Source organism: Labrus mixtus, chromosome 23 (assembly GCF_963584025.1).
Source record: "Labrus mixtus chromosome 23, fLabMix1.1, whole genome shotgun sequence".
NCBI classification, from domain to species: Eukaryota; Metazoa; Chordata; class Actinopteri; order Labriformes; family Labridae; genus Labrus; species Labrus mixtus.
The window spans coordinates 7821979-7835406 of NC_083634.1; the positions used below are offsets into that span (position 1 = coordinate 7821979).

General features: G+C 40.1%; 1 protein-coding gene across 1 annotated transcript in view; it reads right to left on the minus strand.

Moving 5' to 3' along the window:
* tm4sf5 (transmembrane 4 L six family member 5) overlaps positions 1-4016 on the minus strand; it is a 394180-nt gene extending 390164 nt beyond the window's left edge. The window contains exon 1 of the mRNA XM_061030908.1: positions 4006-4016. The gene's annotated coding sequence lies outside the window, so the exon portion shown is untranslated. The remainder of the gene's footprint in view (positions 1-4005) is intronic.
* Positions 4017-13428: the final 9412 nt, after the last annotated feature.

Consider the following 13428-nt stretch of genomic DNA (forward strand, 5'->3'; position numbering starts at 1 on the left):
GAGAGTAAATATACCCATGCTCACACATACAGCCCCTGCACCATCTTGTGCCTTATTGGGGCTAATCCTGTGAGTACACCCTGACAGGCTTACAGATGCCCCCATAGACTCCGCCAGTACCAACGGAAGCTAAGAGCCTTGCTGAAGAGCTCTATACAGAGCGTAAGCATGCAGCAAAATGTGTTGGAATGACCAAGGTGCAAACAAGCTGGCAGCCAGCAGCCCCAGAAGTACTAATTATGATGATGAAGGAGTGGGCAAAAGCTGAGGCATATTAAATGGCATGTGGTGCACAACACTATTAATACTCGTGTTAAATTATTGGTTTGTCTTTTGCAGATTAATCATTGTATGAGTGGAAAGGATGAAAACACATAGTTACACAAATTCAAAATGAATGTGTTTTTAAAATCGTAGTTAATACACCAGAGAAGCATTGAGCAGAGCATTATTCTAGGGCTGGGCTGCACAGTAAGCAAAGATTTAAGAAGGTTCCTGGTTCAGGCTTTCTGTGTGGGTCCTCCTTGTGCATCCATGGGTTCCTATCCCATTCCTCCCAAAGGCCAAAGACACGCTTGTTAGGTTAATTGGTGACTCTAAATTGTCCATGAGTGTGAGTGTGTCTGGTTGTTCTTCTCTATATGTCAGCCCTGTGATTGATTGAGTGTACCCCGACTTTTGCCCAATGACTCCTGGGACAGGCTTCAGTCCCCCTGTGACCCCAACCAGGATAAGCAGTTTGGATAAACGATGAATGGATTATGCTAATGCTATTTCATACCCTGTTCAAATAAATAAATGATGGATGCTGCAATTTTGCTGAAAAGAGAACATCAAGAAATAGATCAACAATTTGGGAGTTGTCACATTATATCCAAGAATACCTGTATGAGATCAATACCATGCATATTGCTGTATGGTTCATCTAAAGCAGGGATGGGCAACTTTGGTCACAGCTAGGGCCACATTCATTTAATTCTCACTGCCAGGGGGCTGAATTGTAGGGTACAAAAACCGATTACAGTCAATTTTGTCTCAAATTTAACTCAACATATACCAGTGATCAAATATTATTATTGGCATATTTCTGGTTTTCATGATTTTATGGCAGATTTTATCATGTTTTCTTCATGTTTCCAATTAATATTAATATGTAATAATATAATTAACATGTAAAAATTGACCTGAAGACCACGTTGAGGGTAGATGGGGGCCGCATGTGGCCGCCAGTTGCCCACCCCTGATCTAAAGCTACAACAGAGCTTAGCTTTACAAAAACATTAATCAGGGTGAAGAGCTAGCCAAGCTCTGATGATACAAGCAAAATTTTTTTTTTTAGCCATTAAAAATACTTCAGAGCAAAAAAAAACTCCTTTAAGCCAACCAAACCTTTCTTTGTATGATGCTAGCTTTAGCCCCATAGTTAGCGAAAGCATGGCTGCATTGACTATCTAAATACTGGAATGTGAGAATATTTCCTAATGACGTCAATCTTTTTTTCCTAGTTGTTAAATATCAGCTTTTGATTTTCTGTGATTGCATATTTTCCTTTTGGTCTCGAATGTTTGATCAAAGTTCAAATGGCTGAACTGTACATGATCTAAAACATACTGTATGTTTGAGAAAGTCGTACAAAGGAGGCTATCTAAAAAGGAGAAATTCTTGACTCGATCCGTCTGGGTCCTCCATCAAAGGTAGAGAATTCAGAGACCCCCTGTGTGATTCCCACCTCAGATGTCGTCTGTCAATGAGAAAATCTCCCCTCAAGTTTGCTCTGCCTGCCACAACCTCCTTGACCTTCAAGAGTGTACACAAGGCGTCCTCTGTGAAGTGTGCGTTCAGTGGGTTTGTGTTTGAAGTGTGGAGGGCAACATTCGTCGAGGCTAAACTGGGGGAAAGAGGGTCAGCATCAAGTAAAGCCTTGAAAGGAAACAACGCCCTTTAAGTGTCTTATCATAAACACTCCTTCTGTGCCTGATTATTCCTCGGGGCAGTTGATATTGAACCTGTGCTTTGACTTAAAATGGAACACGATTTACAGTAACATTGACTTTAGCATATCTCTTCTCTTTGTGTGGAAAATTATACATCTCCGGAGCCAATAGGAGATGCAAAGTGAGGGAAAACAGAAAGTGCTGTCGCCATAGCAGCAATTTCAAACGCTCTAATTTGTTGTTATTCACACACCTGATAGAGAAAAGCTGCCCTCTGGCTCTCCATTCGTTAGAGGCAGGGATTTCTGGAGTTTAGTTTTGATGTTGTCTGGCCTTAGTTTGCTTGTTTACCTCTGAGGACAAAGGGGAGGCTGATAATGTGGCAGCAGAGTCATGGCCGCTGGCCCTTTTTGATGAGGAGAAAGGTCTGTTTGACTAATTACCCTGGTGGTCAGACCACTTGTTTTTTCCAACACCACATTTTCATGCCTTCTCTCGCTCTCTCTCAGATTATTTTTCTCCTCGGTTCCCGGGCCACAGGCGCTGAGCTGTGACATCCGACGCTAGTATTTGCATTTGTATTACAATTCCAAATCACTATTTATTGATTATCAGCAATTATCTGATTTTCTGCCTAGTTTTAGAATTCATTTAAGGGTCTTTTTTCTTACACTTTTCATAGAGTCATTTTTCATTCAGCCTGTTTATACTTTATTTTCTGTTGTACTCTGTGGTTGAACAGGGAGCTGATTCAGTCCTCACCTTCACTGCAGGCCAGACAGAGGTGAGTAATGCACAACCCATTGTTTGACATGAAATCCATAATCTGCAAAGTGGATCAAATAACTTGTTAACGCATCAATCTGCAGGGAGTATTGATGGCTATTGAATTGGTGTGTAGTGGAGGGAAAGACCATAACTCTATATACACATGAGAATAGGGCAATCACTCCAAAACAGTTGAAGACCGAGTGTATATTTTAACAATCTCAAAGCAAGGATCTGCTGTTTTCTATCCCAAATTATCTCTTAACAATTTCCTTCATTCTAAAGGTTGGCCGTCAGAGATGGATTTCATCTACCAAACAGGTGTTACAACATGGGCACTCAAATACAAGGTATTCATAGTGGCTGACGCAAAGCCTGGAGGACAAAAAGAGCTTAGTAAAGTGGCGGCCATCATTGAACACAGTGGAGCTGCAGCACGGCTTGTTAATTTACCATCTCTGTATAATGAAGCATGTTTACATCCCCTGACAAAGTCCTATAGCCAGACCTTAGTTTTCTTGATGTTTACATGGATCCTACACAGCTGCCAATGTGAAAGCCTACAGACAGCTAAACATATTGATGGTTTGGTTGGCGCAATAATGCTGCTCTTTGGGAAGTATAAGGAAATAAACTGGTTGGCCTCATATGTGGAAATAGGATTGAGCGTTTGTTGAATAAATGCACCCATATCTTGGTGTGTTGGTGAAAATGACATCCACAGTAATGTTATACATGAGTAAAAGGTCTGGTTTGGTAATCTCAGCCATATCATTCAGGAACATGTTATAGCCCATCATTTATATGCAGATGACACACAGCTGTACGTTCCTCTCCGAGCCAATGATTCCATCAGTTTAGACCATTTACTGACATACTGCCTGCTTGAAGGAATACAGCCTCCATAAATGGGGCACGTTTTGGTCAAACCCTCCATTTATCTCCATAGCAAACTGGGTTCACTTTACAACAACATCCAACAAAATGTGGGCATGACATTAAAATTCAGATCTTTGTTTTGACGCACATGTTAAAGATTCTGGCAAATCCTGTTTCTTTCAACTCAAACAGATCTGTACAGTAAGATCATTCCTGTCTCCCTCTGATGTTCACTAAGATAGTCACACTTTTATCCGGCTTGTAAACAAAGATGACCAAGCTTTGGCCGTCAAAGCCCTCAGACTGTGAAACTCTCAAACCACAGGCTTCTTTTAAATCCTCTCTTAAAAACCTTCTTTTATCGGACAGCTTTTATGAATTCTTCATTTTATCTCCTGTTTTATCTTTCTTTGAACTCTTGTACCTGTCCTGTTTCTGCTCTTATTTTCTGCCCACCTTTTATCTCTCTTGATTTTTTTAAAGCACTTTCACTAGGAAGGACCACGCCACAACCATATGTGTTTTAGATATTTAATGATAGATCCTAATGAATGATGAGACAGATGGATGTATGTTAAGGTAATGATTATGATGGAAAAGGATGTTGTCAGTTGGCTGGTCTGGAGGGATGGACTGACTGCAGGGCAGAGGGAGAGTCCGGATGTTTATCGTTGCCAAGGATACACCGGATGTTACGTCAAAGACTGCTGCACAAGGAAGCGGGAGCTGCTACTGAATGCTGCCGTACTGTTGCTGTATGTGCTGCTGTGATAAAAACGTCATGTAAATGAAACTTGGATACATCGTCGGTAAACATATTGTCTTTCTCAGGTTTGTTTTCACTGGAGGAAGGGGACTAGCAAAGAGCCCATGATTCCCCGCTAGCCTGGATGTCATCTTTTGTTATTGTTTTGATTGAGAGCCCCCTGGTGGCTGATTTTACATACTGTGCATTTAAGTCTTGATGTTGGACATCAGCATGTGTGGTATTATAGTATCAGTAAAAATTAAAGAATTATTAGTAGATATAAAAAACACTGCTGAACCTCTCATTCCATTTTTTCCCTCCTGTGTAAAAAAATAGGAGACTTGATTTTTTTTTTTTGTTCATTTGCTCTTAATAAAGAGAAAATTCAAGTTACAAATAAATTGGTGAATGCTAAAAGCTGTCTTTGATGCACAACTTAAACATAAATCTTCGAATGGCTCGTGAATGAGGTCCATTCTCATTCATGTGCACACAAGAACTCGAAGAGAGAGCACAGAGTGGATGCTTTTTCATCTCAGAGGACAACATGGCTTAAAAATGCGTATATTTAGCAAAACCATATTTCAAAATGCTAAAAACATCCAACCCTAACAATCTCAAAAAGCCATTACATTGAAGCACCTCTCCATTGCAGACGATGTCATTGTAATGCTCCAAATTGAAATGATGGTTGTTATTCTCTGGGCATGCAGACCCATCATGGCCCCTGGCACGGTCATTTTCAGTAAAGTTGGGTTCCATCTTGTCTCCTGATGAAGAGCTTTGAATGGACCACCTGCGCTCAGGGTCTGGACAGGCAGAAACTCTGATTGCAAGGTGGATGGAGCACATATGCGGAGAGGGAAAGCTGCACCATGCCCTTGCTAAGTGGCACTTAAAAACTAACGAAACATCCCAGGGTCTGGCTGTCTACCTAGACAGCGAGCATGGCCATGATGCAAGAGAGTGGCTTGTTGAAGGGCACGGGGACGGAAAAAAAACATAACCTGATCAGGAAAGAGATGAAATGGTGTAAATACATTTTTTTGTGTGTTGAAACACTGTGATAAGGCTTTAATTTCTCAAAATGAGGCACTGTTAACATTCCATGTGGTTACCTGTGCTTGGACAAGTGACCTTTTCAAAGCGGAGGTGGTGAGTGTTTCAGTCGGTATCAACTCAGTAAAGATAGCATGTGTTCTTCTGTTTGCTTCTAAACTGCTGACTTGTGTCTACAGGTTAAACGAGACAAAAACCTCCTGTTGGTGAGTGGGAGGGATGGTTATTTATTATCTCTCCATCTCTCGACCGTCTATATATCGAAGAGTGAAGTTCTAAAGGACCTGGCTGTTCATTTGTTTAAGAGATGTGCAGCTGAACTTGGTATTGATTTGAAATAAGAAAAAGAGGACTTTCGACTGACCAGAGGGTAAGTAAATGATCCAGAGATTTATAAAAAGAGCTTTTAAGCATGGCTGCGTGCTGTTTGAACACAGGGCTGCAGCAGGGTTTTACACTCAAAAAAATTACCTGCTGGCAACTCCGATTATGTGTGGGAGATCGTTTCCGTTGAATATATACCATACAATTGAATGTAACTGTTAAAGGAAGTGTGAATAATATGAATCTCCAGTGAATTATTTTTACATTCTTTTGTTAATGGTAAATGGACTTGAGCTTGCACTGCAGGTCACACCTACCCATTCACACACTGATAGCAGAGGCTGCTATATAACGTGACCGTCAGTGTTAACTAGTCCCATTCAGACACATTCACAGTCTGCTGATAAAGCATCGGGAGCTACCTGGGGTTAAGTGTCTTGCCCAAGAACACATTGGACAGGTGGCTGCAGGAAGTGAGGCAGGGGAATTGAACCACAAACGTATCCTACTGTCCTACCACTGTTCCACAGCCACGTGTGTTCTTTGAATAATCTAAACCAGCAACGTAAGGGATGCCTGTGTATAAACAGTTTTCTATCAATCAACTTCAGACTGAAATTAAGGGGAGTTTTTTATTTTTTATTTTCGGGCTTTTTCTGCCTTTAATGGAAAGATAGGACAGTGGATAGAGTTGGAAATCAGGGAGAGAGAGGAGGGAATGACATGTGGGAAAGGAGCCACAGGCTGGATTTGAACCTGTTCCACCCGCTTTGAGGACTACAGCCTCCATACATGGGGCACGCACACTAACCACTGTTCCACCAGCGCCCCAGTTTATTTTATTTTGGTCATCTTCCAACTCATACAACTTCATGAACAACACACACTAAGTTAGCCTTAGCTTATTATACCTAACCATTTTACATTCTTTTTTAATTCCCTTTAAAGTCATACAGAGCAGTAAAGGACAGTAGGTTTATGTGCATTATATAGGCCCAATGCCTACACATTACATAAACTCTGTAGTTCATACTTCGTTTGTTAATCATTAAAATACATGTATTTTTAAATCTATTGTGTTATTTACACCTTTTCATTTTATTTCTATTTCTATAAATATATGAATATGTATAAATGATGTAAAAAATGGGGATGCTCCTCTCATCCATAGTGCTGTACCTCAGAGTTTTTCTGAATGAATTAACGTTAAGAGAAACACTCCTTTATGTTGCTACCTGCTCTCACTGTAAATATGTTTCGGGGTCTTTGAACAGAATGATAAGGAACACACTTCATGAGTCACAATACAAGCAATGTAGGAGGATTACAAAGAACACATATTCTGAGAAGAGGCGAGAAAAACTTGGAATGTTCAACCATAGATGGATGGACTTTTGCGTTTGTATTACCATTCCTCGTCACGTACAGTCGTTCTTTGTTGAAACAGAAGAGGAAACAAAACGGAATGCCCTGTAATTGATTTTTTTCTCAGGTCATGACCTTTCATCATCATGTTATCATCTGCACGTGATGTATCCCTCTAAATCGTTGTTTAACCATGAAATCTATTACATAATTAAAGTCCAGTAGTTGGAGAAGTCATAAGTCAGCTCAGCATCGCTCAGAGGTCATGGGGAAAAAAACCTGAAAGTTTGAACCATTTCGTGCCTACACATTGAACTTGTGTCTGCCTTAAAGAGGTCATATTATGCCCTTTTTGGGGTTCATATATTTAATACTAAAGTATGTTCACAATAGTTAAAGTTTAAAAAAAGTGTCTGTTTTCATGTACTGCCGCTCCATGCACCGGCTCGCTTCTCACTCTCTCTCTGAGGCTCTGAAGTGCCCACGTTCAGAGTCCCCACGTGTGCCAAGTGTCAAGATCTGACTGGTCGACCTGTCGGCTCTGTCGTGATTGATCAGTCGCTCAGCACGGTTCTCGGAAATGTCCTGCCCCTTTTACCATATTGGGAATGCAGCTCAACTCATAAACATTAGCACCTTAGCACTACTGTGCTACCGCAGGCTACAGCATATCGTGGGTTAACGAGGGGGGCTAGAACCGAGCGTTACATGCGGCTAACGCTACAGCTAACAAGAGGACGTAGGAGAAGCCGCGTTTCCGCAGACTTTGAATTTTTGCACATAGATGTGCCTAAACATGCACAGGACACTTGGAAAACACACTAAGGAGTATATAAAACCAGAAAAAGCATAATATGGGACCTTTAAGGCTTTAGAGGGCAGCGGCCAATCTGTTGCTCATGCAAGCTAGTTAATGTCAAGACACAGATCAAAAGCACACTTGTTTGAGACAGGAAGAACAGTTAACATGTCAATTACGTCCTGATATCTACGTCACTCTTTGTGCTTCTTTTGTTTAGTGTGGTCTTTAAGGGCTGAACATTTCCAATGTCACAAAATAAATGTCTCAGGATGTTCTGTGACCCGGGTTCAAAGAGAGATAATTACTGCTAATGACCGCTCCTCAGTTGACACGGCTGCTGTAGATGGCTCCAGGTATATTGGGAAAAATTAGCCGCTTTGTGTGGGCAATTTTCTCCAGAGTACATGAGTGGGAGTGAATTAAAGACATGTCCAGCCGACATTATGAGGGAGAGGAGGGGAGAGACGGAGAGCGGATTGGCCCCGTGGATGAATACAGATGCTCGAGAAAAGTAGATGTTGGAAGATACATTTATATAACCCGGGTGGAATAAAAGATACAGCAGTGAGATAGAAGAGGGGGGGGGAGCGAAGAGGAAAGGAGCAGGAAGATTAAGTAATTATCCTTTCAAGCCTAATTTGAGGTGCTGTTTGAAATTAACCTATGCAAATGAAGTGGCTAAATCACGTCGAGGACCACAGTGACTCAGACACCACGGAAGCGAGATTGGTTTTCATATCTTATCACCGCTCTATCAAATGCAGATTCTGAACTGATGTAAAATGTTAATACAATTTATTGAGGAACAATTTTACATACAGTGGGAAAAAAAAGGTTACATGGCATGATGGTATTCACATATTTATGATAGAGTGCTGTTATCAAAAGATTGCAAGTCCACAGTGTCCTCCACTAGAACCAAACAGAGGCAAGTGGTCGGTTAAAAAATGTTAAAAATCATTCTAGCGTCCTTGCGTGTATTGTCAAGCTTGAGAGACTCAAATTAATGAATAACATTCAAAGATGTCCATCACTGTGACCACAAAGTTATCAACAGAAAATACAGTTGTGTTTGACAAATTAAAAATATTTTTAAATTGACTTAAACTCATTTAAGATGGACAGAGCAACAGCCGACTGGGAGTGAAGCCAAAAGATTTAGAGCTCCCCCTGCTGAGTGGCTGCAGTATAGGTCATAAAGCCCTCCTCAACATATAGGACATGGGTCAAACTTTAAAATCAATATGCATATCAGATACATTTTTTCTCAAAACTTTTTGGGGAAAGGATTTGCGAAGTATAGAAGAAACAGCAAGAGAAAATGTAACACACATACAAACAGAGTCAAGAATCTGTTCTACCCGTCTGAGGGATTTTTGCTGTTTAATCTGTAAATTAAATGTGTGTTTTCAGTGTGACATCACTACTCCCGCTCTTCTAGCTTATCCCTACTGTACGTAGCAAATTTCGCAATATGTCAGCAACTGGCATGCAGGTATTTTGGCTTCATCCTCGTCCAATGAGAGGAGGCTAAGGCACACTGTCCATTTGTTTATAGAGTTTATAGTAAACCCTGAAAGAACGGTGGGTACAACATTAGTCTGTTATACTCACGGAATAACTTTAACGGAAATGTCAACTATCCTGTCTTTCTTAAGCTAAAGAGTTAACAATAGTAACGGCATTAAACTGCATTTCTTGCTTGAAATAATATTTAAACCTACGTCAGAATTTATAATACAAAAATTGTATGTATGCAAAAGGTGGTATATTTATACATAATGTGAGCGGGATTGTTTATAGTAGGGTTTCAAACAAAGCATGCTAATTAAAGCTAACTGCTGTAGCTTGATAGTATTCACATTTAACTTATATTCTCCGTTTATACAGCAAATTTTCAGTCCCAAAAAAATTGGGTGAATTCACTGTATCTTGGTTGTCCGAGAGGAAATTGCAGCATAAGTTAGGAGTTTGATGTTAGCAGTTAAAAGACAGATATTTCCCTCAAAAATATGTAGGAACCAAAGAAAAATAGTCAGGATGCTGAACACGGATCTTAATGAGTGACAAGATTTCCTGGCCGTGTTTCAATTCCACTACATGGCGTCAATGTGAAACGAAACAGTTGGTTTTAAATATATAATATACATGGTAAAGCTTTATTTGCACATAAAAATATTTTTTATGCTAAAAGTTAAAGACTTTTTACAAATATAGAGAGAGATTTTGGGGAAAGACATGCGGGAGAGGAACCACAGATCGGATTTGAACCCGAGCCGCCCGACACACAGGGCGCACGCACCAACCACCAGGCCATCGGCGCACCCCGAAAAGAGTTAAAAGATTCTTTGAGGTTAAAGGGAAACACTGTACAGCAACGAGAGATAAGTCAGCTTGTAAGATTGAATCCTGCTCATAAAACTCTGGAAAGAACACTGTAGCCTACAATACTCATGTATAATTAAAGGAACGAAATAAGAACCAAACAGCTGCATATCAAATTATTTTGAGGTCACATCGCTGCACAATCGTAACACTGGCGCAGGCCCATGACTGTGACCTTCTGTAACGACCTACAACAGAGCAGGGTCCCCCATGGGTGCTTGTGTGTGAGCTCGAGGAGAAAGAGAGGAAGTGAGGCGCATGTGTTTAACTGGCGGAGATGAAATTAAAAGTGGTGATTTCCCTGTCGACTGCCCCCTCTAAGCAGCTGCTTGCTTCTCTTTAGATGTCATTATTTAATTCATAAAAGCTTCTTTTTTTAAAATTACAGCGGCATGCTTACTCCTCTGGTATACTGACGCTTGTCATCACCTAGATTTATTCTTGTTTTTTTTCCCTTCTGTTGGTCATATTAAGTGTGAAAATAAAAATAAAAACACCAGTGATCGTCTTGGTGACATTTACGCAGGGGTTTAGCGCAACACCAGGCTCAACAGGACCTCTTATTCTTCACGAGATGAGAGGAGCAGCAGACGGTGCAAATCAATCAACATTGAAACACTCACTGTTGTATCGCTCCGTGCATCCATGCAGCATGGCATATCGCATGGCTGCAGCTTTTTTTTTTTTAGAAAAGGATGAACGGCCAATATGAAGAGCTTGCAGGGGATCATCTCACGATCTAAATGCAAATTTAGGGACGGCAGTGAAAGCACCGAGGAAGTTATTACCTACATGGCTAGCTTTGATGAACAAAGCTCGCAGCGTTTGAGGCAAATACCAAAGTGGAGGATTGTGTCCATGTGATTAAGATGATTAATTACTCTTTTAAATGTATTCCTTTTTTTTTTTTTTTTTTTTTTTTCCACATTTATTTTTACACCTACTGCTTCCACCTCAAGAAATCACTGGAGGCTTGTGCAGAAACCATGTGGTGCTACTTGTTTGAAAGTGTGTTGTGAATTCAAGTGTAGCAGTTGGCACAAGCACAGGGGAGCCCACATGTAATGAGAACAGATGTATTCGAGTCAAAGACCAAGCACTGAGGTGAGGTGAAGATATGTATACAGAAACTTAAGGTAAGATTGACATGAGTTTGACTCGGCTCAGGCCTGTGTAAAAAAAAAAAAAAATCCTTATTAAAAAGATGCTGTGAAATCTTAAGAAAAGGAGCACTAAAACTATACTTCACTTATGGTGGATATGCAGCCATGTTCTTTCTTTGAAATATACCTTTCAGAGAAATCCTTGAACCGATCCTCATTTTTGTAAAAGCCACCAATTTGTGCCTTCCCAAGGACGTTTCCAGAGTCGGTCAAATACGTATGCTGATGTGACATCACTTGGGCGACAAAAACCCACTCAAAGATAAACTCTTAAAAACACACTTTCAGAAATAAAAGTCACCTTTAGAAGGAGGAGGAGGAGGAGGGGGGGGGGGATACCGAGTGAGTGAAATGAAAGCAATTTCGCTCCTTTTGAAATGTAAATGTGCAGCGATTTGCCGAACACCTTTGAAGAAATCATGTTATTAAGAATCAGGTGTCGCTATGGAGCCACCATTGATATGGAGTTCATAATTTTTTAAATGAAATATATTTTCTTCCCTCTTGCAATTCCTTCACCCTTTTCACTCCTTCCCTAAGTGGAGAGCAGGCTTTGTGGGGAAAGGTCACGGGGCTTTCATGGAGCTAACGCTCACCTGCTGACAGGCGAATGTCATCACTTTTCCTTTTTTAAACTTCGTAATGATTCTTTTTACAAGCCGGCGCGAGTGTGCTGCATTTAGGGAACTTCAATCTAAGTGGAGAAATTGTGCCATTTGTTTAAGTGCTCACTAGTCAGGATGATTTCACAGAATATTCACGTATGAAGAAATACAGATTTTTATTTGCAGCATCCTCTCTATGTTCTCTACGTTCAGCCTTAAGAATATCAAATGGTTTGTGTGTGTAATGAAACACACTGAGGCTATTCATTAACATTAGATCACAACATTTAATCCAGACTGAGGAGTACATTAATCACCCTTTCTTATCTTGTAGCGTCTTCTAATTAACAATTTCATGAGCAATTTTAATGAGGTCAAATTAGAAAAGCATGAATAAATCAAAGTGTAACAGAACAAGGCAGGTAAACTTTTACTGTGTGAGCACATGAAACACACCGCTGTTTTGTTAATCATGTTCTATTAACATGATCCATGTTGGGCAGTAATGGCACAAAGAGAAAGTGTGATATTAGTAGTTTCACTTTCCTTTAGTTAGCGTCACTGTTTTCAGAATCAAATAGCTTTTCATGCTCTTAGCCATTTTATTTATCAAGTAGTACAGTGAAATTCAACTACAATTCACTTCCAAAGCGACGTACATCAGAGAGTAAGAACAACACAAGCAAAGATGTAGAAGAGGAAACAATGTCATTAAGTGCAAACGATCAGCTTTGAGTCCGATTGGACACACAGGTGCTGACGGGCATTGCACAACAATGACTGCAGTTCTTGAGAGTTCTTATCAGTATACAAACTTCTTTAAATCGTTAATATCAAACAAAGCATCGTCATTATCATCATCATCATCATCATCATCAATAATATAAAAACCATCACCGTCATACTTAGGGTCGTAGGTATTCATGAAAGAGGTGTACGTTCATTGGTCGAACACAAGAGCCAATCCAGTACCTCTTAGGCTTTTGAGAGTTGTTTTGGTGCTTCTTCTCTCAAACAGGAAGATGATACTTGTTTGCTATTTTGTTATAATACAGGGGATTTTTTTTTTTTTTTTTTTTTTACCAGAATCCCACTGTGATGTCACAAGGAGAACTAACTTGATACAGAGCATTTTTTCTCTGTGTTGTAAGACTTGTGCAGACCACAAACAAAGGACTGGATGGGTTTATTTCACATTTTGTGCTTCGGTAGACACTCAGGTTACCCAAATATATGTTCAACAACACTGTAAAAGGGGATTTTTCACAATATGTCCCCTTTAAGTGTAAGTGACCTATTGTTTGAAAACCTTGTAAGTTTCAATTCAAGCACGTTGCCTGTTAAATCTGATGCACATTAGGATTGATGTTTTATACATATCTTGACTCAACAATGA